We start from the raw sequence: 26,300 nt of genomic DNA, 5'->3' as shown, positions 1-26,300 counted from the left end.
ATAACTTCCATTCGCGGTGTGGACTTCGGAGGCCTGAATCTAACAGTACTAGGGAGGCTACCATCTTCCAGACGCATATGAAGACTGAGGAGTTAACAACATCAGGGGTGGGTCTGCAGAACTGAGTCCCAAGATTAACAGCATATGCAGGCCCTTGCAGTGGGTGAGGCTTCAAATGGGAACCTTGCACCTGGCCTCACCCATGTCGAGCATGGATTCCGAAACATGACATTGAGCAGAGAGTGCACATTGAGCTCAGAGCTTAGCATGTTGACGGTTCAAATTTATGATACTCACCCTCACCAGGCGCATCATCTTGTTCCACTTTTTTCGGCATTGCGTGGCTGTCCTGGCCACCGTGTCATTCGCAGAAACTTGTTCTGAGATTTCCCTCCATAGCCATCTGTACATTTGTGGTTGTGGTCTCCTCCCAACCTCTGTCCTGAGCAACACCTGCCGCCTCTCCAGAGCATCAAGGAATGCATCCACGGTGTGTCTGAGAACCAGTGGGCACGCTGACAAGCTGCTGCTGCTAGGTCTGCCATGCTCACCGTCTGAGTGAGTGCGGAGGAAGCGAATATACCCACGAGGCATTGAGGTGCTCAATCAACGCCTCAATGGAATCCAGGTGGGGCCACTATGTCTGTGGCACAGCTCCAAATGCTGCCGAACACCCAGATGTTGGGGCCCCACTTAACGGCCACTCAACACCGCTTACCACCTCCAGGTAAGTGTGCAACACCATGATTTAACGCTGCTATCCACTTTTCAGGAGGCAAAACTGAATTTCACATTTTGAGGCCACTCCTAATGCCTAGCGGTAAAATTTCATCTCAGCCGGTGACACTGTCTCAAAATCGGCAGTACTGAATTTTGACCCCTTAATGTTTGGGTGCTTACCATTTTACTGTGTGCCCAGTTTCCACTAGTGCTCATAGTTCTGCTCCAGTGTAGATCAATTGTGGTTTGAATTGAAATGCAGCAATTGGTAATATTTTTTTTTTGTAAAAGTTTATTTAGAAATCTTAATAAAAATAAAACTACAGATATGAAAAAAGATATTGCTATACCCATAAATATTAAACATGAAGCCTGAAATTACATTGTGGGATACTATTGTGTTTGCCTTAACTTGTTCTCTCTACTATTTTAGCAGAGTGTTAACACAGTTATTTGAAATTGGTTGCTGCCTCAGCTCAAACAACAAAGGGAGAATTTTCTGGCAATTGCACTACTGTCCCATGGTGTCATTTCAGGCACATAGCCACTTAGCAGTAGCAGCCTTGCATCCGAGTCAGAAGGTTGTAGGTTCAAGCCTCACTCCAGAGACTTGAGCACATAATCTTGGCTGTGTTAAAATAATTCTCCTAACCTCTCCCTTTGGTGATGATCTTAAATTTATGCCTCCTAGTTATGGACTGACTGACCAGTAGAGATAGTTTTTTCCCAATATACCTTATTAAAACCCTTCATAATTTTAAACAGCTCTGTCAATTCTTCCCTTAATCTTCTCTGCTGTAATGAAAGGAGTTCAATTTCTCTAGTCTCTCGTCATAATGGGAGTCTAATCCCTAGTATCATTCTAGTGAATTTCTTCTGTTCCCTTTCAATGGCCTTAACATCCTTTCTAAAGTTTGGGCATCTATTTAATTCCCTTTTAAAGGAACATATGGACACAGCTTCAACAACGAGCACTGATGCGAACACCACATTCTAACTACACTCTTGTGTAAAGACAAAGGGCTAGAAATTCGACTGGGGCGGTGGCACAAAATGGGCAGTATCGATCGACCACCCATTATACGCATAGCCTGATATTCAGTTCCCTTGCAGACAATAGAGCTGAACATAGGCGCTGCATTCAACAGGCGGTCGATCTGATACCGGCCGTTTGACCAACCGCCCGAATTGAATTTCTAGGTCATATTTTTTCAACCTATGTTTAATTCTTTTTATGATTATCTTAAAATTGTGTACTTTCTTTATCATCACTATTTGTCTTATCATGGCCCTTCATAATCTTGAAGTCTTCTGTGTGTAAGCTGTGGCTCAGTGGGTTGCACTCTCGCCTCTGAGTCAGAAGGTTCTGGGTTCTAAGCACATCAATCTAGGCTGGTACTCCAATGCAGTACTGAGGAGGTGCTGCACTGTCGGAGTTACCATCTTTCGGATGAGACATTAAACCAAGGCCACACAATGGCACAATTTCGAAGAAGAGCAGGGGGGTTATCCTTGGTGTCTTTGAAAATATCAATCAACAACACTAAAAAAAAATTATCTGGTCAGTATCACACTTCTCTTTGTGTAAGCTTTCTATACGCAAATTGGCTGTTGCATTTCCTACATTACAATATGACTACACTTCAAAAGCACTTAATTGGCTGTAAAGTGCTTTGAGATGTTATGAAAGGCACTATATAAATGCAAGTCTTTCTTTTTTTCCCTATCAGATCATTCCTCAACCTTCTTAGCTCGAGTGAAAAAAACATTAAGGGGCCTAAATTGCTCCTTTTTTTAAGAGCAGTTACCGCTGTTTCCTTCCAGTCGGGACGATCGGGACATCGAATCATAGAATCATAGAGATTTACAGCACGGAAGGAGGCCATTTCGGCCCATCGTGTCCATGCCGGCTGACAAAAAGCTATCCCGCCTAATCCCACTTTCCAGCTCTTGGTCCGTAGCCTTATAAGTTACGGCACTTCAAGCACACAAGGGAGTAGAAATTGCCCCCCGCCTCAAACAAAGTGCTCCCACCCCATTTCGATGGGTTTTACCACAGCTGCAGTTCAGGTTGCCTCTTGAGCAACATTTGGCTCTTTGTTTTTTTTTGCTTTGATCCGGAAGTCGGTCATAATGGGGGCGGTGACTACACCTGATGCGGAGGTGACAGCAACTGAGTGGCGGAAGTTGGGGGCGGAGCAGAGTCACCAGCGCACTGACGTCACTGCGTCACCACAGCTCTCCCTTTCATTTAAAGGGGAGAGCCATCGCGATTTAAAAACTTTGGCCCACTGGGCCACCAGGGAGGGTTTCGGCTGGGCCAGCGGCCTGGCACCCAAGAGGGGCTGCCAGGCTGCCTGTTGGCGGCCCGGCCAAACCCGGGGGGCATAATTTTCAGGCTGACATGGTAGTTGGCCGACAAAAAAAAAACATGGTGGCAGCGGCAGTGCGCCCTCCCGTTTAAGGGAAGCTGCACTGCCACTGCAGAAGGCCATAGCCTCACTGGACCACCGGGAAAAAAACAGGTTTTGGCACCGCCGGGGGGGTGGGGGGGAGCCGAAGATGTTCAGAGGGGATTGTTGCCGTCGGGTGGTTAGATCGGTGGTGCACACGTTGATAATACGTTTAAGATCGATCGGAAGCAACAGAACGGTAAGGGGAGGGTATCGGGGTACCGCCGGGAAAACGCGGGAGGACAATTGGGCTAGCAGCAGCCATTCTACCAAAAGTTGGTGTCCACTCCACTCCGCAGCCACCAATTTGCGGTAGTAGTAGGCCTTAAGGAAAGGGGCAATTTCTCTTATAGGCCCTATTCTTTAGTTATCCTCTTGCTCTTAATGTATTTATAAACCATATTTGGGTTTTCCTTGATTTTACTTGCCAAACTGTTTTCATGCTCTCTCTTTGCTTTCCTAATTTCCTTTTTAATGTCACCCCTACACTTTCTATACTCCTCTCGGGTTTGTGCAATATTGAACTCTCGGTATCTGTCATAAGCCTCCCTTTTTTTCCTTTATCCTACCCTGTATGCTCCTTGGCATCCAGTGGGCTCTAGATTTGTTTGTCCCACCCTTTTTCTTTAAAGGAATATACTTGCTGTGAACACTCAGGATCTCCTCCTTGAATGCCCCCCACTGCTCTGTCACTGATTTCCCTCCCAGTCCAGTTGCAGCGAGGTCACTCCCACAATGGCAGTTCAAACTTAAATCTAAGCATCAACAGTTAAAAACACTACCAATGGAGTGCATTTACATCCCTCTCCCCCTTACTTATAACAAAATAATCAAATATTGGTACAAGCCACACCTTAACGTTAGAACCAGCAGTCTTTATTACAGGTGCTAAGTTGCAATGGTTTAATGTTTCCAACAAACACCAACCCTTTGCATTTCACAAAGCAAGGCTGTAAATGTTCAATAGCAATTTTAGTGTGTCTCTCCATCTATCTCCAATTCTTGGCAAGTCTCTTTTTCTATGTCCAATCTTTTAATCAATTTTGAGGCTATTTTTGAACCTTTCCTCTTGCATCATTTTTTAATGTCTTTGTGTTTCCATATGATGTTCAGATTTGTGTGGTGGTGCAGCCATTTTTAGGGTATGTCCATGATATTGAGTCAGTGGGTCTCCCAGTGGGAATCCCCCTTTACTTATGTTCTTTCAAGGGAGAAGAGGAGGATGATCAGTGGAAGGATAACAGGCACGTTTGGCTGCGGCAAAAGCAAATTTCAGCCACCTGCTGATACCTTTCCACCCACATTCACAAGCAAAGACTCGCTAACCTGTAATTACCGTGCCGAACTGCATACATATGATCAGGGTCAGCAGACAGACAGATGCTGTGCTCTGCTATCTGTTGCAAGGACACCTGCAGTTAACATGCACCATAGGGCAGTAATGATCAGCTGCGTCTTCAACTCCTTTTCCTCTACCCTCTTCCAGACATACTGCAATGTTGCCCGAAGGGGAAGGTGCCCTGCAGTGGCAAGCAGATCCATCCTCCTCATCTCATTCTGCATTATCTCCACTTCAACCGCCATCAAACAGGGGATTGGAGAATCGTGCCAGTCCATCACTGGGCCACTGACATTGTCATTTATCGTGCCGGCCATTGGGTTTTACCAGGCATTTTTTGTTACCCAAACAACCTTTGCTAAGGCTAAAATATACATAAAAATATTAAAACCCTTTATCAAGGCAATCTATACATTTTAAATTGCTATAGTACACCAGTTACCTTTAAATGGTCACTTTCCTGTGATTTCCTGACCTTCTCTGCTGAGCACTCAATGCCAGGCCCAAGATGGGTCAAGAACTCACCCAACCTACGGAAATGCAGCTGACCCTGCAAAAACAGCCAGGGCCAGGCCATTAACGGTCAGGTGGTTGTTAGTGATGCACTGCCTGTAAGATTTCTGAATCTCTCTGGGCTTATATTTGACAGTGAGACGATTCGTTCAAAACAATTGGAAGGATTTATTAAAAACATACACATGCACGTTAGCAGCAGTGATCAGTTATCTTAAAAAGACACACACATGCACATTACCAACAGTTGTTAATTATGTTATAACAGAGCTACAATGAGGTTATAATAACGAGTGATATCCGTTCTGTCCCTTTTGCTGGCTGGTTTGAACACACGGCATGCTGATTTGGCTGGTCTTCAACAGGAAGTCTTTTGCCGTGTCTCCAGCAGGGAGAGAAGAGAGGAGAGATAAGTTCCTGGCTTGCGTTTTTTATATTCCTCAAGGCCATTGTCCTCAGAAAGCCTCCCAATTAGACTTTGGTTCCAGGGCATCTCCTTATTGGCTCTCCTCACACATGTGGCTGTCTGGTCTGGCTCAGCCATCTCTGATTAGGTTAAATGGCTTTTCAATACCTGAAATCCATGTGGCAGCTCTGGGGCTTTCATTTTGTTTCTTACAAAACTTAGCCCATGCTGGCAATCTGTGGGCTTCCATTTTATCTCAACACAAACAGGCCTTTCTGTATAATCTACACTTTTAACATTTATACATACACAGAATCAATTAATAAACACTTTTATTCTTACAAATGCCCCACCTTGAGGGGGAAATATCCTTATTCACCCCTCATATGGTTTATCTCCTCAGGAATCACATATTATAGACATTGAGAGGGAGAGAGAGAGAAAGGTGAATGGCCTGACTTGGTCCCCACCTCGTAAGGTATAGGGGATTTACTATAATCCACTAACATCTCCAGCGGAGACCCTCCCCTTCCCGTATCTTCAATGCACCGTCGCTTCTCACAGCACATTAATGATTGATGATGTTCGTGAGTCATGCTGCAGCTCCCGCTTCTCCATCTTCCCTCGGCTTCGGTCTTGGCCAGTATCGTCCTGACAATCGTGAGGATCCGTAATATGGTCTGTGGGAAACAAGATCAGTGCAGTATTTATTCTTTGTAAATTTTTAACTGATTGTACTTAACACCCTTTTCCCCCGGTAACTGAATCAAATAAACCGTGGAGTTCAATCGGTCTATAATCTTATGCGGACCCCACCACCTGGGCTCAAAGGCAGCTTCTTTATCCCATAATTTGGAATCATTACTGAATCTCGCACCTCGTATTCAAAGAGACGTACTTTCTTGTCAAAGTACCTTTTAATTTGTCTTTTTGACTTCCCCAATTTGGTGGCCACAAATCGATTGATCTGATCAGTGTGATCTATCACTTGTTCCAGCCACTTGGAACAAATGTTTTCATTGTCAGGAGACTCATCCCTGTTAGTGTTAGCTGGCCTGATGTTCTCATGGGCCTCCCCGTCATGGCCTGATATGGGGAGACCCCTGTTGTTCTATGGGGTGTGAACCTCATTGCCATTAAACACATTGGCAGCATGTTAGCCCATTGAGTGGGGTGGTCCGCGCACAATTTTTTTAGCATTAACTTGAGGGTCCTGTTCCCCCTTTCAACCCATCCAGATCACTGGGGGCGGGGAGCAATATGTAATTTGTGTTTTATCTCCAACATTTCCTGCAGGTGGGTAAAAATTTTACCGGTACAGTGTGAACCTTGATCGTTGTCCACTTGTACTGGCAATCCCCACCTACAAAACACATGATTCAATAGTGTTTTGGCTGCTGTGATTGCGGTGTTGGAGCAGCAGGGGAATGCTTCGATCCATTTAGTGAATTGATCCATCACTACTAGGGCATGCTGAAAATTGCCTTGCACCTGTGGAAGTGGCCCAATGAAGTCTATCTGGAGGTGAGTCCATGGCCCTTGAGGTGGGGGTGCGCTTCGAAGCAAGGCTCGGTTAGTGCATGCGGGAGGATTGTGTTGCAGGCACGGCAGGCATTGTGCCACCTATTGGTTGATTGTTTCCCTCATGGAAGGCCACCAAGCTGTGGATGCTACCTTGTAGACGGTTACCAGAGCCGAATAGTGCCCTGCTGTGGGGTGGGAGTGAAAGAGGGAGAGCAGTTCCTGACCCACCTCTGGTGGAACGCACACCACCGCGCAGGTGTTTGGCTTTCTTTTGAACATCAGCAACTGCTCATCTGAGTCAGGGGCAGTGGCTAGTATGGTATTGGGAGCCCAGGCTGTTGATTGAGGAAGGGGTCTGCCTTCCTCGTGCCAAGCGCTTACAACAGCATATGACCAGTATTGCTGCTGCAGGGACTTTAAATCTGTTGAGGAGGCCTTGCTAACAACATTGCAGGGCTCAACAACTATATCCTCTGTTATGTCTTGAATAAAGAATCTGACCAGATATTGTAAGCTTAAAGTAAAGTGTGACCTTAGTCCTTTATTACAGGTCTCCAGAGTGCCTCTCCAGCCTGTGAGGCCTCCTTGTGTACAGGTGCTCCCAAGGGATTGTGGGATCCCTTGGGATGCCAGGGGATGAGCCCTCTGGTGGTTAAACAAGGTATTTACAGGTTTACATACATAACAACACTCCCCCCCCCCACCCCCCCACCAAAGTCAATAGTGTAATATTTATAATGTGAGTCGATCTGGGGCCTTCCTTTCCCTGGTTGATCGTCTCGGTGCAAATGCTGGTTTTGGTGAGTCATTTGTTGGGCCCTCGCTGGGCTGCTGCGCAGCTGGCCTTGCTGGGCTGCTGGGTGTGGTGAGTCCTGCTGGGCTGCTGCAGGTGATGGGTTCTACTTCGTTGTCAACCGCTGGGTCGGTTGTCACTTGTGTATGTGTTGGGGGTCAAAAAAGATAGGGTCTAATGTGGGTTGTTCTGGATAGTCCGTGAATCTGAGTTTGGTTTGGTCCAAGTGTTTTCTGCAGGTGAGTCCATTTGAAAGTTTGACCAGAAACACACTACTCCCCTCTTTGGCCACGACAGTGCCGGGAAGCCACTTGGGACCTTGTCCATAGTTCAACACAAATACAGGATCATTAATCTCGAATTCGCGTGACACATTTGAGCGATCATGATATGTATTCTGTTGAAGCCGCCTGCTCTCTACCTGTTCATGTAGATCAGGGTGGACTAACGACAGCCTTGACTTAAGTACCCTTTTCATGAGCAATTCAGCGGGGGAATCCCCAGTGAGCGAGTGGGGTCTTGTGCGGTAACTAAGCAGGACTTGGGATAGGCGAGTCTGCAGTGAGCCTTCAGTTACCCTTTTCAAGTTCTGCTTGATTGTTTGCACTGCTCGCTCTGCCTGACCATTGAACGCTGGTTTAAACGGGGCAGATGTGAAATGTTTGATCCCATTGCGGGTCATGAACTCTTCTAACTCGGTACAAGTGAAGGACAGCCCATTGTCACTCACAAGGACATCAGGCAGGTCGTGCGTGGCAAACATGGGCCATAGGCTTTCAGTGGTGGCAGCGGACGTGCTTGCCGACATTATCTCACATTCAATCCATTTGGAGTTCGCATCTACAACCACAAGGAACATTTTTCCCAAGAACGGGCCTGTATAGTCGACACGGACCCTGGAGCATGGTTTCGAGGGCCAGGACCATAAACTTAGTGGCGCCTCCCTGGGTGCATTGCTTAACTGTGAACATGTGTTACATTTGTGCATGCAGGACTCTAAGTCTGCATCGATACCGGGCAACCACACATGGGATCTGACTATCACTTTCATCATTACAATGCCTGTGTGGGTACTGTGGAGATCACTAATGAAAGTGTCTCTGCCCTTTTTTGGCACAATTACCCGATTACCCCATAGGAGGCAGTCTGCCTGTATGGACATTTCATCTCTGCGCTGGTACAGCTTTATTTCTTCCTGCATCTCTAACAGGACACTAGACCAATTCCCGTGAAGCACACCGTTTTTTACTAAAGACAGTAAGGGGTCCTGGCTCGTCCAGGTTCTAATCTGTCGGGCGGTAACAGGTGATTGCTCACTCTCGAATGCTTCCATTACCATAACTAAATCTGTGGGCTGTGCCATCTCCACCCCTGTGGTGGGCAATGGCAGCCTACTGAGAGCATCGGCACAGTTTTCTGTGCCTGGCCTGTGGCGGATGGTGTAGTTGTATGCGGACAACATGAGCGCCCATCTCTGGATGCGGGCCGATGTATTTGCATTTATCCCCTTACTTTCAGAAAAGAGGGATATAAGGGGCATATGGTCGGTTTCCAATTCAAATTTGAGCCCAAACAGATATTGATGCATTTTCTTTACCCCATAAACACATGCTAACGCTTCTTTTTTGATCATGCTGTAGGCCCTCTCAGCCTTAGACAGACTTCTGAATGCATAAGCAACCAGTTGCAATTTCCCAGATTCATTAGCTTGTTGCAATACACACCCGACACCGTATGATGACGCATCACATGCTAGTACCAAACGCTTACATGGATCATACAACACAAGCAATTTGTTTGAGCATAACAGTTTCCTAGCTTTCTCAAAGCCATTTTCTTGGCTTTTACCCCATACCCATTCATCTCCTTTACGCAGTAAAGATGCAGTGATTCTAAAAGTGTGCTAAGACCCGGTAAGAAGTTACTAGAGTAGTTCAGGAGTCCTAGAAACGACCGCAGCTCCGTCATGTTCTGTGGTCTCGGTGCTTTCTTGATTGCCTCCATCTTCGAATCGGTAGGCCTGATGCCTTCCGCTGTGATTCTTCTCCCCAGGAACTCCACTTCAGGCACCAGGAAAACGCACTTCAAGCATTTTAACCTGAGCCCCACATGATTAAGCCGACTAAGAACCTCCTCCAGGTTCTTCAGGTGCTCGACGGTGTCCCGACCTGTAACCAAGATGTCATCCTGGAAGACCATGGTGCACGGGACCGACTGCAGCAAGCTTTCTATGTTCCTCTGGAATATCACCGCGGCTGATCAAATCCCAAACGGACATCTGTTGTAAATGAAGAGACCTTTGTGCGTGTTGATGCAGGTGAAGCCCTTCGATGATTCCTCCAGCTCCTGCGTCATGTAGGCCGAGATCAAGTCCAGCTTCATGTACGTTTTTCCTCCCGCCAGCGTCGCAAATAGGTCGTCTGCCTTTGGTAGCAGGTATTGATCCTACAGGGAGAAACGATTGATAGTTACTTTCTAATCACCACAGATTCTGACGGTCCCATCTCCCTTGAGAATTGGAACAATCGGACTGGCCCACTCATTGAATTCGATCGGCGAAATGATGCCCTCTTGTTGCAGCCTGTCCAGCTCAATCTCCAACCTCTCTCTCATCATGTACGGTACCGCTCTCGCCTTGTGATGGATGGGTCGCGCCCCTGGAATCAAGTGGATCTGCACTTTTGCTTCTTGGAACGTCCCGATGCCCGGTTCGAACAGCGAGGGGAACTTGTTTAGGACCTGGGCACATGAAGTGTCGTTGACGGACGAAAGCGCTCGGATGTTGTCCCAGTTCCAGCGTATCTTTCCCAGCCAGCTCCTGCCGAACAGCATGGGGCCATTGCCCGGTACCACCCAGAGTGGTAAATTGTGCACCGCTCCATCGCAGGAGACCTTTACGTTAGCGGTGCCAATTATGGGAATCAGTTCCTTTGTGTGCTTTCTCAGTTTAGTATGAATGGGAGTCAGGACTGGCCTTGAGGCCTTGCTGCAACACAATTTATCAAAAGTCTTTTTGCTCATTATGGATTGGCTCGCGCCCATGTCCAGCTCCATTTACACCGGGAGTCCATTTAATTCAACCTTCAGCATTATTGGGGACACTTTGTGGTAAATGTGTGCACCCCATATACCTTTGCCTCCTCAGTCTGAGGCTCTGGTTCGTCGTGATTCACCATGGAAATGTCCTCTGCTGCAACATGGTGGTTTGCAGGATTAGCAGCGTTTGCAGATCGCCTGCACATACGTTGGAGGTATCCCATTGTTCCACAGCCCTTGCAAACATATCCTTTGAAGCGGCATGAATGGAAACGATGATCACATCTGCAGTGCCAACAAGTTGTTAATGGCCTTGCATTCACCATCCTTGATGGTGGACTCTGAGACACCTGCCCTGTACATTACGATTCGAAAACAACATTACTTTGCTCACAGTACTTGCAGCAGCACTCGTGTGCTGAGAGGTTTGTTTGGTATTGTCACTGGTGGCGATGAATGTCTGGGTTATCGCTATGGCTTTACTCAAGGTTGGGGTCTCTACAGTCAAAAGTTTGTGAAATATTACTTCATGGCCAATGCCAAGTACAAAGAAGTCCCTGAGCACGTGCTCCAAGTGTCCTTCAAATTCGTAATGTCCTGCAAGGTGCCTTAGCTCGGCGACGTAGCTCGTCACTTCCTGACCTTCAGACCTCTTGTACGTGTAGAACCGATAACTCGCCATCAGAACGTTTTCCTTCGGGTTTAGATGCTCCCGGACCAGTGTGCACAAATCATCATATGACTTGTCTGTGGGTTTCGCTGGATCGAGCAGATTTTTCATGAAGCCATACGTTGGTGCCCCGCAAATGATGAGGAGGATCGCCCTTCGTTTGGCAGTGTTTGTTTCTCCTTCCAGCTCGTTGGCCACGAAGTATTGGTCGAGTCGCTCCACGAAGGTTTCCCAATCATCTCCCTCTGAAAATTTCTCCAGGATGCCCATGGTTCTCTGCATTGTTGTGGTGGAGTTCATTGTCTGTATCTCGTCGCCAGTTGTTATGTCTTGAATAAAGAATCTGACCAGATACTGTAAGCTTAAAGTAATGTGTGACCCGCGTCCTTTATGACACGTCTCCAGAGTGCCTCTCCAACCCGTGAGGCCTCCTTATGTACAGGTGTTCCCAAGGGATTGTGGGATCGTTGGGACTCCAGGGGATGAGCCCTCTTGTGGTTAAACAAGGTATTTACAAGTTTACATATATAACACCTCTAGCTCCCCTCAATCACAGTGTCCTTGGCTGCTCTGTCTGTTCTGGAACCTCCCTCACTATGTGGACCCCCTTTTCTATGGGCTGCTACCTTTCCTATGAAGCAGGGCTGCGATCACTGTTTAAAGTATGACCAGAACAGGCGTAACTAGGGCCCATGGACCAGGACCTTACCGTCTATCATACAATAGTCATTTTTGTGGTATAGGGGCATGGAGAGCATGGTGTTTATAGCATACGCACTATCGGACTAAATATTCACAGGTCTATCTGAGGTTTCCTTTACAGCAGTTAGAAGTGCGGCGATTTTTGCATATTGTTGCATCTTTGCTGGATGGTTCTTTCTGGCAATACCACAGCAAATCCGGTGTGAGAGGATCCTTCAATGTGATATGAGGACCCATCGATGTAGGCATCTGGGGTATCCTGTATGGGCTCTTTCTGCACAGGATGGGTCTCAAAGTTAATCAGGGGTAACAGACATTCATGTGGGTCCCCCTCATAGATCAGAAATTGTGACAGCAAGGTGGTGGGTTTGGAAATGGTATCAATGTCTCGTTCCATAAATTCCAATGTCCATTTGCTGAGGCGCTGCGAGGAAACTAGTGAATCTCCAGGTTTCATCAGTAGTTTCAGAGATGTGTGTCCGCTGTGCAGGATTGTAGCCTGTAACCCCAGTAATAAAGGTAAAGTGATATACCGACCAGAAGACGGCCAGTAGGTGGCGCTCACATATGGTATACGTCTTTTTTGCCCCCTGCAGGATTCGAGACGCATATGCAATGAGCTGTAATCGATCAGCTCGCATTTGACACAGAACTGCAGTGAGGCTTTACTCTGTGGCCCCGACCTCCAAATGGAAGGGCTGCGTGGGGTCAGGAGGGATCAGACATGCGGCCTGTATCACTGCAGTTTTTAATTTAGCCACAGATTGGGTGTGGGTATCAGTCCATGCTGGGCGTATGTCATCACCCTGCAGTTTTATTAATTTATCCCAGGCTTTACAGAGTTCGGTCCCCAAGGATTGGTCAGAAGTGCGGTTCCGACGTGATGGTAGCGGGAGACCAGTAGTTCTTGTTGTTTTAAAAGGGATCGATCGTGGAATGGGTCTCTCTAATGAGTGTGCATTGTCGATTACATGCACCCTCCCCGTGCAATTTGGGTTTGTATAAGGATTATCAATTTATCCAATCTTTGATCTGTCCCAGAGGGCTTGAATTTGTCCCTCGGGAGGTATCTATGCATTGCATCATGGTTCGGTGCTGGTCTGGATCTGCTAGGTGGCCTACCTTCTTACAATTAAAGCACTGTCCCTTAAAGGGGTAGTTTCGAGATCCCTCCACGGTTGACACTGGTTTATTTGCAGTGGGTGGTGACTTCCCCTTTAACTGGTCTTTTACCATCTCCCAGGCTATTTGAGCGTTGGTTTCTATATCTGTCCACTGGTTGGTGGGCCTCATGGCTATTCCCAGGGTGGTTTTAACTAAAGAGTGGAGTTGGGTCAGGAACATCGATTTAAATTGTTCCTGACTTTTTCCTACTGTAGCATTTGCAGGTGCCTGGTTCTGCGTACGTTAATAGATATCGTACAGCCGATTACTGAAGGCTCTAGGGGTCTCTTCTGGGCGCTGCTTGGTCTGATTAAGCAGAGCCACTAAGTTCAAGTTTCGGATCCCTAAATGGTTTATGATCTCGATCATGAATACATTGACCACTGTGGCAGCCTGGAGGATTGCTTCTGGCAGATTATCTTTTAGGGAAGTGGAACAGGCCAAAAAGAGGACTCGTGTTAAGTCTCTCTCTTCCAACTCGGGGTGACCCCTCCTGAAATTTGCCCACCTCCTATTAACTTCCAGTGGGTCGTCCCCATCATTAATGGGCTCCAACTCGTGGCTACATGCCGTGGCGTCAGCACCAGATATGGACTGTGAGTCGGTATGGTTACTGGTGATGTTGCTGTGCGCATTACGTCGTGAAGAAGTGGTTACTACAGCTACGATTGGCTCTTGTGACTCCAAGGTATCCCATTCTACACCAGTCTTCTGGGGATTATACTGACTTCCTTCCTCTTCCCAATCTGTTTCCCCCTTTTCCCCTTCTGCTGTCTGTGTTATGGCTCCCCGTGTTACTGCGGATACCAGGGCCTGCTGATCCCCAACTTACTTTTTAGCCTCGCTATTTTTAGTTGGCACTGGGAGCGGTCTGCCTCCCTATGTGGCTTCTTAATGACTTCTCTTAATGCTCCCCTAGCATCTTCTATCTCTTGCTGGAGCCTCAAGTTTTCCAATTTATATTTTTTTTAACTCTATTTGTTCTCATTTGCTTCAAGAATGGCTGCGGTGGCATTTAAGTTTGAACGGCTTTGTTGTTGTAGCGGTGAAGCTGACTGTTCGACCCCTCTTTCTAATTGCTTAATACTGTGGTTTAATTGACCAATTTCTTGTCTTAAATGCTGTATTTCTCCCTCTTTTAGCTGCTTCACAAGTTGGAGGCCTTCTTCCTTTTGCTGTTTTATACCTTCAATCTCTCTTTCTTTTAATTGAATCTCTTTTACTTGCAATTCTTTCAAATCTTCTATAACTTTGGCATCTGACCTCATTAATTCCTCATCTCTCCTGGCACAATAAAAAGCGCTAAACGCCACGAGACTGTTTGCCCATTTTGATCTCAGCTCTTCCCTTTCTACCCTCTCCTGTATAATTTTCACCAAATCCCCAAATGACGCAGGCCTACCCTTGTGCTGTGCCTGTGCCCTTAACTCTTCTGTGTCTTGTATCGGGAGCTTTTTGGACAACCTCTCCTGATAAACTAGCTCAACATTACTTTTTATTGTTGGCTTTCTGTCCATGACCGACCCCTTCATCCTGTGTCTTTTGAATATAACTACTGGTGGGTCCCCACTTAAACAGTTGCAACCCACCTCTTAAACAGTTACAACTATCGAGACGACTGCTCCCCTAAGACACAACTCCTGATCCGTTTAATTGTTTTAATTATAGTCGCAACACGGGTTAGAATCACAACTCTCGAGATTTCCAATTGTTCAAAAGAATCATCAAAAAGCTGTCTCGCCAGTTGCCCGCATTCTCCACCAATTTTGTAAGATTTCTGAATCTCTCTGGGCTTATATTTGACAGTGAGACGATTCGTTCAAAACAATTGGAAGGGTTTATTAAAAACATACAAACCTGCACATTAGCAGCAGTGATCAGTTATCGTAAAAAGACACACACATGCACATTACCAACAGTTGTCAACTATGTTATAACAGAGCTATAATGAGGTTATAATAATGAGTGATATACATTACGTCCCTTTTGCTGGCTGATTTGAATACACAATATGCTGATTTGGCTGGTCTTCAACAGGAAGTCTTTTGCCGTGTCTCCAGCAGGGAGAGAAGAGAGGAGAGAAAAGTTCCTGGCTTGCGTTTTTTATATTTCTCAAGGCCATTGTCCTCAGAAAGCCTCCCGGTTGGACTTTGGTTCCAGGGCAGCTCTTTATTGGCTCTCCTCACACATGTGGCTGTCTGGTCTGGCTCAGCCATCTCTGATTAGGTTAAATGGCTTTTCAATACATGAAATCCATGTGGCAGCTCTGGGGGCTTTCATTTTGTTTCTTACAAAACTTAGCCCATGCTGGCAATCTGTAGGCTTCCATTTTATCTCAACACAAACAGGCCTTTCCGTATAATCTACACTTTTAACATTTATACATACACAGAATCAATTAATAAACACTTTTATTCTTACATGCCCAACCAGAGAATCGACTGGAAAATCTACTCGACCGTCTGTTATGGACACCAGACAGAGCAATAGCTTTGCCTCTGTGCAACTATGTAATTTGAGTCTGTACAAATGTATTTTTTTCCAGAAAATATGACACAACACAAATGCAGTTGTATGTTCATTAGTGAAACCACCAACATGGAACAAGAAAATTCAGACCACGGCCCATTGTTGCTTTAAATTTCTAATCTAAATATTTTTATATTGTATGTTTGTACTCTTTAGAGTATTTATTTTTACCCAACTACTGTATTGTTTATACTACCTGTGGTTTCAGTTAAAATGACATCATCACCGCAATGACATCATGAAGGTTAACTGATCATTTACTGTATGCAATTGACTTCAAGCCATTCATTTTTCAGTATTCAAATAAGGTGTGGTTGGATTGACAATAAATGCCTATTAAAGGAACATGTCAAATCCCAGCCTTTCCCCCATCTATATTATTTAACTGCTGTTTTCTGGAATGCTGTGAAGGCAGTGATTGATTAAGGTTTTTTGGCTGAAAATCATTTTCTGTATCTGTTGTAACAATTTGATAAGTTCTTGAAAATATACTCTGCTTCCTTTCTAGTGCTACAAGAACAAATTGAAGAACAATGAAATTCTGCAAAGACAAATCCAATTTATTTATTTATAGTACAGCTGAAGTGAGAAATATTTCCAGTGAAAAATACAGAACTCGTTCAAAGGGGAGGTTAGAATATAATTTGCTGTAGTGGACGTGAGTCCTTTCCTGAAATTAGCTAAACCAAAATTCTGCCATTGAAATCTGAATTGGATATTCCATTTTAAAAGACATTCGCACAAAAAATGGAACACACCAGGAACTGCACTTGTTGGTAATAGTGATTATAGAGCATAGATATCCTTCTTATTAAAATCCTTCTGTGTTAACCATTTGCTGATTTGCTATTTACCTTGCATACTTGTCAATGTTATTAATATGCAGGCTGCTCCAAAGTATATGCCATACAAGTATTGACCCTGAATAAAGCTTAAACTAGGTCCCTCACCCCACAAATATGTTTTTTTTATCCATTGTGTCAATAGGAATATTTATCATCACGGCAGATTTTTTGTGGGAGGAAGGATTTTCAGCAGAATGTCATTAAAAGGAGCATCAGGCAAAATGATGTTGCCACTAAAAATATTTTTAATTTATTAGAAGTATTTAGAACACATTTTAAACCTATTTCAGACTGTTTATAGTTGGAATTCCTAACCATAATCAATCACAAAGACTGTCTATTGCTACTTTTGTAACATCACCTGCCTCCACCACTTCTTAGCCCATCTACCGCAGAAACTCCCACGCATAATTTTGTCATCTCCAGACTCAATTATTTAATTGCTTTCCTCGTCGGCCTTCCATCCTCAATAACCTCCAGCTCATCGAAAGCTCTGCTGCCCGTATTGTATCCCTCACCAAGTCCCACTGACCTACATTGGTCTTCTGTTCCCCCCACACCTCAAAATTAAATGACCTCGCCCTCCTCTACCTCTATCTCTAATCTTATCCAGCTTTGAACCCTGCACCAAACACTTTTTTTCTGACTGTGGCCTCTTGTGCATGCCCCATTGCTTTGCCCCACCATTGGCAACTGTGTCATTTATTTGCCGTCTAGGTCCTATGCTCTGGATTCTCTCCCGAAACCATTCTGCCTATTTACCTCCTTCTTTTCCTTTATGACCCTCCTTAAAATATCTTTGATCAAGGTTTTGGTCACCCATCGTAATATCTCTTTCTTTGGCTCAGCGTCCATTGTTTTTCCTTACGTCTTTGTGAAGCACCTTGGGATGTTTTTCTACATTAAACATGTTATTGTTGTTAAGCTGCTTTAATTCAAGTGTCAGCCTTGGCTCAGTCTTCCTCTGAGTCAGAAGATTCAGCTTCAAGCCCAACTCTGGAGATTTCAGCGCATTATCTAGGCTGACACTTCCGTGAATACTGAGGGAGTGCTGCACTGTTGGAAGTGTTGCCTTTTGGACAAGTGGTTAAACTAAAGCCTTCCCCATCCTCTTAGGTAGACTTAAAAAAATTCCATTGAACGATTCAAAGAAACAAAAGCAGTTCTTCTGGTATCCTGGCCAACTTTTATCTCCCAGGGGCTTGACAGGGTAGATGCTGGGAGGATGTTTCCCCTGGCTGGGGTATCGAGATCTAGAGGTCACAGTCTCAGAATACAGGGTCGGCCATTTAGGACTGAGATGAGGAGAAATTTCTTCACTCAAAGGGTTGTAAATCTTTGGCATTCTCTATCCCAGAGGGCTGTGGATGCTCAGTTGTTGAGTATATTCAAGACAGAGATCGATATATTTTTGGATATTAAGGGAATCAAGGGATATAGGGATAGTGCAGGAAAGTGGAAATGAGGTAGAAGATCAGCCATGATCTTATTGAATGGCAGAGCAGGCTCGAGGGGCTGAAAGGCCAACTCATGTTCTTAATCAACATCACTCCTGGGGGTGGAGTTGCCCCACTCCCTGATTGGGGGAGGTACCTTCCGGGGCCAGGACCTTTAGCGACCGGGGCGGAAGTACCACCCCCGACACGGAATTGCCCTTACCGCCCCTAAAAGAAAGCTGAGCGCTATCTTCAGCACTCCTTTTCCTGTAGGGGCTGGTCCTGGGGTGCTGAGGGAAGCACTACCCTGCTGATGCACATCAATGCCCCGCCCCTTCGATTAAAGGGGAAGGCCTCCAGGCACTCTGCATGGCCTCTAATGGCCACCACTGGGCCACCAGGGCACTGTGCCACCAGGCCAGCAGCCCGGCACCAAAGACGGAGTGCCCTGCTGTACGATGGTGGCTCGGATCACGCCAGAGCCACTATGTTTGACCCAACCCGAGTGTTGGCCGTCAAAAAGAGATGGTAGCCTGAGGCACTGGCACCCTCCCCTTTAATCACCACCCCGAGAGTGGATACTACCAACCTCACTGCCCACGGGCAAATTTCCCCCGTGGGGCATTAAGGGGTCGACTTGGGGTGGTGAGGGATCGCCGCAAATGGCGATGACATCATCGCTGGTTGTGTGGTGGCCTGGATCGCCTTATCAGTGCCTCCGTAAATTCACTGGCAATTTCTTGGGAGGCGATATCAGCCCCTCCCCTGGGCAAAAACTGTCTTGCGGAGGCACCAAAAAGGGACAATTTCGCCACCAGAATATCTGGTCAGTTTACCTCATTGCTGTTTGTTGGATCTAGCTGTGTGCAATTTGGCTGCTGCGTTTCCTACCTTACAACAATGACTATTTAAAAAGTATTTACTTGGCTGTAAATCACTTTATGCTGTCCAGAGCTCATGAAAGATGCTACGTAAATGCAAATGCATTTTTTCACACTGTACCCATTGCATCCCCATATTTCCATGCATTACGGCTGGCTCTGGCTGGTCCTACTGAGCTTCAATGTGTAGAATGAAGGATTTTCCAACACATTTTGTTTGCATGTCTCAGCTAATGAATGCACATTCCTTCAAATACACCTCCACTGGTTCAGAGAAATGGCAATCTTTATGTCCCCCTTCCATGCAGTGTATTTGAGTACTAGAAGTATTCAAAGATTTATATACTTCGGGGCAAAGTGACCTTTATCTGTTTTATTCTCCCATTCCATTCATGTTGAAGGAAAATAGAAAAATGGCCAAATGAGGCATCCATATGGAAAGTGCACTCAAGAGCTTCTCCTTGAAAGAAGTCATTTCCAACATCACCTTGAAGAGGCCAATCTGTAACCCTGAATTTGCCATTTGAAGGTGATGACTGAAACATTTTGTTTCGATAGGAGGTCAGCAATCACTCTTCTCATGTAGATACCGGGAGATTCCAGTTTTGAGTGCCTCATCAAAGGTTACGAGCAGTGTCTGCTGGAAATACAACAATCATTTCTTTTAGCAGGCCTTCCTGCTTACTACAGCTGTAGTGGTTCTGTTGTGTTCTGTAACTGTGAGGCTTCATGTTGACTTCTGTTTTCACAGTAAAATTCCAAGCGATACAACTGTAACCAACGAATGAGAAAAAACACAATTACGATGACTTTAAGAAACAATTTAGGTTTTTCCAGAATCCTCTTTCAATTCAACGGACTTCAAATTGTGCTATTTGTACAGATTAATCTGAAATTGCATCAAAGTACTTAACAGGGTAGGGCAGCCAATTTCGACTGCACAAACATTGTCTAACGTGTGCTTTTGTTTCTATGTAGCCGGCCCAAAGCAGTTTTACATCCCACATTGGCCCCTATTATGGATCCTGAAACAGACATTGGGTGATCAGCAGTTTAGTGGGAATGGGGTCAAAAAAGCAGGAGGTGAGTATACTGAATCCCAATATGAATATTTATGCAGACATTTAGGGGTTGAAATTGCCCCTTTTATAGCCCCTAGTGCCTCCGGGGGGTGGGGGGGGCGGGGGCTAACGGGGCACAAGCCACTTTTCGCCCAGGGAAGGGGGGCGCTACCATCTCCCGGCAAGGAGTTTGTGGAGGAGCTGCCATGGCAGCGCGCACCCCTCGGTTAGTGCCCCAGGCTACCTAGCAACCGGCAATGATGTCATCGCTGTGCGCAGTGAACCCTCACCGCCCTGCGCCGACCCCTAAGTGTCTCATGGAGAAAATTGCCCTGCGGTCATGAAGCTGGCCAACGTCCACTCTTAGGGTGCTCCTTCAAGGGGAGGGCGCCGTGCTGCCATCTTTTTTTGTCGGCTCGTCTCAACGATGGTGGCCCTAGCATGGTCCGGGCTGCCATTGTACATTGCGTCTTGGGTGCCAGGCTGCTGGCCTGGTCGCATGCTGCCCTGGTGGCCCAGTGGAGGCCAACAGAAGCTTTGTAGAATTTGCAATGGCCTATTACTGCCGCCAAAGGGAGTGGACCATGCCAGATTGTGCTCTGCTTCCTTTCAGGGGTGGTAAGGGCAATTCTGCGGTGGGGGTGGGACTTCTGCGCTGGGTGCTAAGAGTTCTGGCCCCAGAAGGTTACCGCCCCCAATCAGGGCACCGGGCAATTTCACCACCTTAGTGTTGTAAATTACAGGTAAGCTTCATTCATAAATTTAATCATTTAAAAAAATTGTGGCTGAAATGTCCAGTTTGATATGGAGCGGTTTCATTTTGTTTGGTAGCATAATAGTTGTTTGTGGAAAATTCCTTTGTGGTATTTTAACACAATCATTGATAAAAAGACCAATGATCGTGTTAAAATAGTGCAGGAAGGAACTTTACACAAGTGGATTAACACTGTACCAGAAGAAACAAAACCCCTGTGTGTTGAAATAGAAGTAGGCATATATTGACATTTTCCAAAACATTTCTTTCTTCTAATGTTAACCTCACTGAAGATAAGAAATAAGGCTGCATAACTGTTATGTTGAATAGACACCCATCGCTGTGAAATTGTATTCTCTGTGTCATGTATCCTACATGGCTACTGTTGGTACTATCACAAAGTGTGCCACCAGAGGGCACAGCAGTGGGAGACTTGTAGGTTACCTGTACAGATGTGCCTGGCCTAGAATAAATGGCAGGCCACCAGGTGTGATCCTCACTCTGGAGTTAACTAATAAAGGACTAAGGTCACTACAGTTCAAGTACAACACATTGCCTCGTGGAATCATTACTAGAGCATCTAAGGACACAACAATTGGCGACGAGATTATGAACTTTCATGCGGAAATGGCTACCCTTGGTACATTGCAGCAGTTCGCCGATGGGGACGCCCTTGTGGAGAGGCTAGAACATTTCCTCACAGCAGGAGACGACCCGGCCACACTGGCTGATAAGCACCGAGCTATCTTGCTAACGAGTTGTGGGCCCACCGTTTGTGGCCTCGTCAGGGACTTGCTGGCACCAGCGAAGACAACGACCAAGTCGTACAAGGAGCTTGTAGCCCTGAACCATGAGTAACTCAAGCCCAAGGAGAGCATCCTCACAGCCATACACCGGTTCTACACCCACCGACGGCCCGAAGGCCAGGAAGTCGCGAAGTACGCCGCAGACCTCAGAGGAGGCTGGCGGCACCGTGCGAGTTCAGCGACCACCTCAACGAAGCACTGCGGGACATTTTCATCATTGGAATTGGCCATGAGGGCCTTCTTCACTAGCTACTGTCAGCAGATACCACAGCCACACACATGGCTGTGAGGATGCTCTCCTTGGGCTTGAGTTACTCTGTGAGCCAGTCATTCATGACCTCGACCTGCGGTCTTAGGCAGATGACTCAACCTCAGGACTCAAACCCGGCAGGTACTTTGCACAGAATGGCGCCATTTAGAGGCTGGACTGTAGAGCGCGAACCCTCTCAGGGAAGAGAGAACAGGCCCCCGAGTTCCTTAACTCAGAGTCCGCCCGGGGGGCTAATTGAGTAGCCCCATGCTGGCATTGTGGAGGGAATCACAGGGCTCACCAGTGCCTTTTTAAAGGCTATGTATGCAAAGGCTGCAGCACAAAGGGCTACCTCCATTGAATGTGTAAGAGAAATATGACTCACTGTGTTGATGAAGAGTCTGCAGATGGCCATGAATCCAGCGTGGATTATGAATCGATAGGCAGTGAGGCAGCCCAGTCCCACGGGGAGGTACATAGCATGTTTACCTGCACCACCGAATGTTCCCCGCTGAAGATGGAAGTTGAGATAGAGGGAGTTCCAGTCTTCATGGAAGTGGACACAGGGTTGAGCCAGTCAGTGATGAATCAAGGAGCCTTTGAAAGGCTATGGGACAATCAGGCTGAACGACCCGAGTTGGTCCTGGTTCAGGCAAAGCTGTGCATCTACACTGATGAAATCATCCCAGTCATTGGTAGCGTGAACATAAAGGTACTCCATGATGGTGCGGTGCACAAGTTACCTCTGTGGATTGTTGCAGGTGATAGACCAACGCTGCTGAGCAGAAGGTGGATGGAGAAGATCCTTGGAAATGGGAAGACTTCAACCCTCCAGCGTTCGAAGCCCTCTGTGCTCAGAGGCAAAGCAAGCCCTCACTGAAGATAAGAAATAAGGCTGCATAACTGTTATGTTGAATAGACACCCATCGCTGTGAAATTGTATTCTCTGTGTCATGTATCCTACATGGCTACTGTTGGTACTATCACAAAGTGTGCCACCAGAGGGCACAGCAGTGAGAGACTTGTAGGTTACCTGTACAGGTGTGCCTGGCCTAGTATAAAAGGCAGGCCACCAGGTGTGATCTTCACTCCGGAGTTAACTAATAAAGGACTAAGGTCACTGCAGTTCAAGTACAACACATTGCCTCATGGAGTCATTACTAGAGCATTTAAGGACACAACACTCTGTTTCTGAGCAGCAGGTAGAGCATTTATCTATAAGGAGTCCTTCACACGTCCCATTTGCTTGCTCGTGGAACAATTTTCAGAGTATATTACAAATATATATTTCGAGCCCCAGCAAAAGACCACAAAAATAAGATCATTAAAAGTAACTTTGGGGTTCCTCCATACTCCACTAACCATTGATTACAGCATTTGAGTCACTTTCTCTGAAATTGTGGCTGATTAATCTTTCACTCAAAGATACTGTAGCTGTTAGCAGACAGCTAACCACCTAGATTTGTCTCACAGCCAAGGTTCCAAATGGCAGAAAGTTCTCGGTCACATGAGGCTTTACATCACCAAACATGATATAAGACCCCAGGTGCCAACTCTCCAGACCCCCTTGTGACCTACTCTAAACACTCATGTGACCCCCTGAATGTCTATCTCCCTTTATTTATGGCAAGTAAACAAGAGTGCTTGCCAGAAATAATAAAGTGGGCCTGAACTTGTAGCTGAAATGGTTCAAATTTGGCAAAACATAGTTTTCCCAAGTTAACCCAAAATGGCCCAAATCAATGTAATCACTTATGATATAAACAATATCAATTAATATTTTTACATTTTTAAATTATAGAATTCAGATTTTACAATGAGCATTTTCAAACACTATGCAGTTCTCCTCGACACAGCTTATTATAGAAATTTAATTTGAATAGAAGTTTGACTGCAGTGTAAAGAACAGAAGGGTTTCCCACACTTAGAACAGCGCCTATGATTGACTGAGCACTGCATAGTGATTTGAATGATAACATTTTGCACATTTCACATAATTGGATTTTCAGAAATATCTCACCTTTGAAACTGATTAAAATGACCTTTATTTGGAAGTTTTCGTGAGGAACCCAGCCATCTTTAAAATTACTCAGTGTTTTTTTGGGTGTGTTCATTATGTCCCATGAGGTTGTGCTGTGGATGCTGTTGTTATGGTAATAACTTATATTGTGTCTGAATCTATCACAAATGTTGCAGTCCATGCTTATATTTCCCTCTCTCTCACCACATTAGAAAATATCCTGTGGATTAGTAGTAGCTATTCCTGCTATTCCAGTGTTCAGTGTCCAAACATTTATCTGACTCTTATAATATTTAACTCTAGGGCATTCATAAAGAACTTTGCTTCCATAAGATTGGCAATTAGAAACATCTTGAAAGCTGTAAAGGATGCTCAGTAAGGGTTAATTTACAATGAATTGAAAAGTTACAGATGATAATCAGATTGTTGTTTAACTGAAGACTTTTACTTTCAAACTATCTAGAATCAGGGTCACAGCAAACATTTGGATTGATCTGAATTGTTGAGTTTGAATTTGGTGCACTTGAAATCCAAATGCTGCACGGTCATATCCAGTTACCCTCCCAAATATGAGAAGAATATAAGATATAGGAGCAGGAGTAGGCAATTTGGCCTCTCGAGCCTGCTGATGTCAGTTGCCACTTGTGTGTGTGTTGGAAGGTCTAAGTTGGTGGTATCCTCTTCGGGTTGTTCGTAGCTGTGGGTGAACCGCAATTTGATTTGGTCCAAATGTTTTCTGTGCGTTTATTCATTGGTCAGTTTGACCTGAAACACCCTACTCCCCTCTTTGGCTGTGACCGTGCCAGCGAGCCATTTGGGACCATGTCCATAATTGAGCACAAACACAGGGTCATTGATCTCAATATCGCGTGACAAATTTGCGCGGTCATGGTACACACTTTGTTGATGCCGCTTGCCCTCCACGTGATCATGGAGATCAGGGTGGACAAGATAGAGCCTTGTTTTAAGTGCCTTTTTCATGAGCAGCTCAGCTGGGGGAATCCCGGTGAGTGAGTGGGGTCTGGTGCGGTAGCTGAGCAGGACTCGGGACAACCGGGTCTGCAGGGAGCCTTCCGACACATGTTTCAAGCTTTGCTTGATGGTCTGAACTGCCCGTTCTGCCTAGCCGTTGGATGCGGGCTGGAATGGGGCAGATGTGACATGTTTGATTTTGTTGTGGGTCATGAATTCCTTGAATTCAGCACTGGTGAAGCACGGCCTATTGTTGCTGACGAGGACATCAGGCAAGCCGTGCGTGGCAAACATGGCTTGTAGGCTTTCAATGGTGGCCATAGATGTGCTTACAGACAGAATTGCACATTCAATCCATTTTGAGTAAGCGTCCACGACAACCAAAAACATTGAAATGGGCCCGCATAGTCTACATGGATCGTCGAGCGCGGTTTGGAGGCTCACGACCACAAACTTAGCGGTGCCTCTGCATTGCTCAACTGAGAGCAAGTGTTGTACTGGCGCACGCATGATTCTAAATCTGAGTCGATTCCAGGCCACCACACGTGAGATCTGGCTATGGCTTTCATCATTACTATTGTGTTCCTAACACAGATGAGGCTGCACACAGGGAGGTTCAAGTAACAGTGACCTCAGTCTTTAATAAGACACTCCAGAGTGAGGAACAGGTCTTAGGGGCCGGCTTATATACAGTGCTCCCAAGGGATGCTGGGATCCCTTGGGACTTCAGGGGATGTGCTCCCTGGTGGCGGAATATGGGAGTGCATGCTTTACAGATACACAACATCACTCCCCGCAAAGTCAAAGTGAAAACTATTTACAAGGTGAGGCGGTCGGGAGCCTTTCTTTCCCTGGTGGACTGCCTTGGTACAAATGTCTGTTCTGGTGTGTTGGCTGTGCCCTTGCTGGACTGGTGTGTTGTTGGCCCTGCAGGGCTGCTAGGTGAGCCTGGCATTGCTGGGCTGTTGGGCGTGATGGGTTCAATTTCCTGGTCTGGCGTGGTGTCGTTGATCCTTTGGGTGTGTGTTGTGGGTTCGAAAAAGCTGGTGTCTGCTGTGGGTTGTTCAGGGCAGTCAGTGAACCGCAGCCTCGTTTGGTCCAGGTGCTTTCTGCAAACATGGCCCGTTGTCACTGACCAGTATGTCAGGCAGGCCGTCGGTGGCAAACATGGCCCTCAGGCTTTCAATGGTGGTGGTGGCGGTGCTTCCCGACATTATTTCACATTCAATCCATTTTGAAAAAGCATCCACTACCACCAGGAACATTTTACCGAGAAACGGGCCCGAATAGTCGACATGGATCCTCGCCCATGGTCTGGAGGGCCAGGACTACAAATTTAGTGGTGCCTCCCTGGGCGTGTTGCTCAACTGAGCACATACACTGCATTGCCGTACACAAGACTCGAAGTCAGAGTCAATACCAGGCC

Source organism: Pristiophorus japonicus, chromosome 9 (genome assembly GCF_044704955.1).
Source record: "Pristiophorus japonicus isolate sPriJap1 chromosome 9, sPriJap1.hap1, whole genome shotgun sequence".
Lineage (NCBI taxonomy): Eukaryota > Metazoa > Chordata > Chondrichthyes > Pristiophoridae > Pristiophorus > Pristiophorus japonicus.
Note: the sequence above shows the minus strand (reverse complement) of the source record.